The sequence below is a fragment of the Dipodomys ordii genome, unplaced genomic scaffold (genome assembly GCF_000151885.1).
Source record: "Dipodomys ordii isolate 6190 unplaced genomic scaffold, Dord_2.0 Scaffold50, whole genome shotgun sequence".
Classification (NCBI taxonomy): domain Eukaryota; kingdom Metazoa; phylum Chordata; class Mammalia; order Rodentia; family Heteromyidae; genus Dipodomys; species Dipodomys ordii.
Genome location: NW_012267266.1, coordinates 6,952,636 through 6,956,646, shown reverse-complemented (window position 1 = coordinate 6,956,646; position 4,011 = coordinate 6,952,636). Strand labels below are relative to the sequence as shown.

At 36.0% G+C, this 4,011-nt stretch overlaps 1 pseudogene; it reads right to left on the bottom strand.

Annotated features, from left to right (window-relative positions):
- Window positions 1-3,026: 3,026 nt before the first annotated feature.
- On the bottom strand, window positions 3,027-3,353 carry LOC105988665 (annotated as a pseudogene).
- Window positions 3,354-4,011: the final 658 nt, after the last annotated feature.

Here is a 4,011-nt window from a genome sequence, read left to right as displayed (position 1 = left end):
GGATAAAAATAACTCCTGAGTTTGAAAAAAAAGAGAGGCATACAGGTACTGTCTCCTTTTAAACTGTTGAGAAGAAAGGAGAAGGGGAGGAGGGGAAAGCAGGACAAAATGTCTTCAAAGAGCTTTCTTTTGAACTTTGCCCTCGGAAATACATATTTGGGTTTTGTGTTTGCAGTAGTACTTTCAAGAATATATTGAGTGTTAGCCAAATGAACTGTTTCTTTTCTTTTTTAAGAATTTTTTTCTTTTTTTCTTCTTCCTCGCTGTTTCTTGTCCTGGCTGACAAGTAGTCTTTGACTATTTTTAAAAATTCCCTCTTGGGAGGGCTAACGTAACTAATAAAAAGGACATTGATTTTTAAAAATTTCAAAATGAGACTTGGTCTGTGGAACACAGTGTTTAACTGAGCGAAGAAGCCATACTATTCAAGACAAGGCATAACTTTTTAATGAAATCAACAACAGCTGCAGCATGGTTTACTCACATTGCATTCATTGTGACCTTCATTATCTTTTCATTTATTTGTAACTGCAAGTTCATCTGAAGATTTCATAGCCCCAATGGCTAAATTAGAAAGTGAAGGCTAAATATTAATGACACAGTATTAACACACAAAGGACACTGACCCTTCAGTACAGTTCATTCCCCCCCCATTCCCCATTCTTATTACAAATGCAGGGCAAAGGTTGTGTGTTTAGAATACAGCAGAGAAAGGTTTAGGTCAGGAGTTTCCTCAGTTGTTATCTGACAGTGACAAAGATCACAAAGGAAGAAGCTGCCTGGAGAGAAGGTGGTTGGCAAGGATGGGTAAAGGGTAATATTTACAAAGCTTTCTCTTTTTCTCTTACTTTGGGTCCCACAACTTAGGTTCTGTAGTAATTCAGGGCCAGGTAAATTTTTGTGGTTAGTGCTGTCCTGTCCAGCAGTTTCTCTGGCCTCTATCCACTAAGATCAGACTTACTCTGACTTCCGATAATTCAAAGTGGCTCTAAACATTGTCTTAAGTGTCCTCTTCTCCTACTATTGTATCTGATGCTTGAAGCTGGTTGTTTCATGACATTATTCCAGTTATGTAGACAGGACAACAATCAAGTTGCTAGATTTTTTTTTTATTGTGAAAATATCGTACAGAGGCTAGATTTTTTTAAAAACTTTACTCTTAAGCATCTGTTCCAACCAAATGTTCCTCCTGTTCCTGTATAATGTCATTAAGATTTCTGTCACAGGTTGCATGCTACCTGTGCAATAATTTAATTAATATTTTTATTTGAATAAGTGTATCTTTATCAACCTAAATTTACTCCTAGAGAATGTTTATTTTCAGTAACTTGCAAGTCATAAAAATAAATTGCATATCCATAAATGGAGGCAATATAAAAGTCAACGACAGCAAAAACATGACAGTAATATTAAATTGTTGTAGAAAGGTTTGCATACTAAAGACTGTAAGCCTGAGGATTGTTCTCTTGCTAAGGAGAGATTATCAAAGATTACAGGGTTATAACCATAGTAGCACAAATTGGGGTTTTCTTCTTGATGCAATCAGAACAATTGAAGAATAATTGAATGGAGGATGTTCTTTCTTGATCGTGTGTTATTTAATTCCATGTCTTTTTGTCACTTAAAGCCCCTCGTAGTTACAGAGAAGACCTTTTGAATATTACCAAGACAATGTATGTTGTGTGTATTTGTTGCAGCATGGGGCTGGAGTGTAAATGAAGGTGATAAATTACACACAATTTGGCTGCCAAGCAAATCTGTAGCTCACAGAAAATAAACAGATAAATAAATGCTTTCCTAACAAGTCTACTAAAATTGTGTCCGAAGCAGGGATTTGGAAATTTCTAATGTATGTATATTCAGTTTACTAATTCTTTTTCTGACTTCATCAAAAAGAGGTATATTTTATTGATGTCAATGAGATGTATAAGGAAGTTTCATTTTTAATAAGTCCATTTATTTTACTGTGCTTCTTGATCATAATCACTCCTCTTCCATTTTTTCCTCCTCCCTCCTCCCCCTTCCCAAACCAGTTGAAGTTTCCTCTTTCCATTTTCACACAGTATGTTTTGTATACATTTTTCACTTCCCTTCCCTTCCCACTTGTTCCTCCCCTCCCATTAATGCCTATACCTTTGGCAAGAACTGTTTCCACTTTTTATTAGGCTTTTTGTTAAAGTTCATGTTAATTATTGAAAGGGATGTTAGCACATTACCTCACACATGTATGTGAGGTAGTCAGATTAATTAGTCAGATTAATACATATATATGCATACACACCTATATATACAAACATTTGACCTTGTATGTGACTCTGTATATATTTATAGTTTAGAATATCCTCATAGGAGGTAAGACATATGTCCTTTTTCCTTCTAAGCCTGGCTCACTTCATTTAATGTGATGGTTTCCAGGTCTGTCACTTTCACTACAGATGACAATATTTCATTCTTTATGGCTGAATAATATTTCATTGTGTATGCATGCCACAGTTTCTTGATCCATTCATCCACTGTCGGGAACCTAGGCCCTTCCCATAGCTTGCTTATTGTGAATAGTGCTGCAGCGAACATGGGTGTACAGGTACCTCAATGATATCCTGACTTGCATTCCTTTGGGTAAATGCCCAGAAATAGTATCGCTGGATTGAATGGCAATTCTAATTTAGTTTTCTTTCAGGAATCTCCATGCTGACTTCCATAGTGTTTGCACTAGTTTACCATCTTACCAACAATATAATAATATAATAGGGTTCATTTTCCCCTCTGTCCTTGCATGCTTGTTCATGTTTGTATTCTTGATGATGGCCGGATTGACTGGAATGAGGTAGAATCTCAGTGTCATTTTGATTTGCATTGCATTTGCTTTACAGCTAGGGGTGTTGAGCATTTTCTTCATGTATTTTTTTCTTCATGTATTTATTGGTCACATGTAATTCTGAGAATTGTCTGCTTATTTTCTTTGCAGATTTGTTAATTGGGCTTTTGATTCTTTGGGAGTTTAATTTTTTTTGATGATTCAAATGTAATGTTTATTACATGTTTATCACTGTGCCTATTATTAAAATAACCAAAGAAAAATCAATTTTAAAAATGCCCAACTGTCAGTCCAGGCAGTATGGACGTTTCAGCTTGACTGGTTCATGGTAGAGCATAAATATGTGGGCATCTGAAGCAATTCCTTACAGACCCAGCTTGGTTCTCCTCCAGTGTCTTCTCTTGGAGTTGTGCCTGATTTTGTTACCAGTTTTCATCGGAATCCACTGGGGAATGGGGCGATTTTGCTTTTGTTTCTTGGACAGAAACCGCTTGATTCTGAAAGTCTTGTGAGAAGACATGATGAGAAGCTCTGGAAGGCACAGTAGCCATGATGGCGAACAAAAGCTGCAGAGTGGGAGTTTAATTTTTAAGAGCCTTGTATATTCTGATTATTAGGCCCTTATCAGAGGTATAGCTAACAAAGATATCCCATTTTGTAGGCTGTATTTAAGTGCAGGCAGAGTCTTGCAACTAGAATAAAACAGTCCAATTTTTTTTTTTTTTGGAGACCCTATTCAGAATGTTAAAACAGCTCACATTGTCGTTTACTTCAAAAACATTCAACACTTAGTGAAATTGCTGCTTTGAATTAAACATTGATATTGTGAACACAAGTGAAGTTTTGATTTCATATTTCCTAATGTTTACTTTTATTTCATAATTGGATGGTTAAGGGATTACACCACCATAAACAAAGGGACTCAAGTGAACTATACTATGGCGGGAGGACTCTGCCCTCACATTTGGATATCTTCTGAATACAAAGCTTGTTTGCACTTGCTTTCAGTTTTGCTGTTGTTTACAAAGATCCATGATATTCTACAGGATTGTTCATTTATGGAGCACATTTTACTTTTGTCCTATTTTGGTTGTTTTTATTTATAAGAGGAATAACACGGTGAGAATGTTATGAAGATACTTCAATAATGGGACTGAAAGGGGGAAAAATCCCTAGAATGACCTAGAGATATA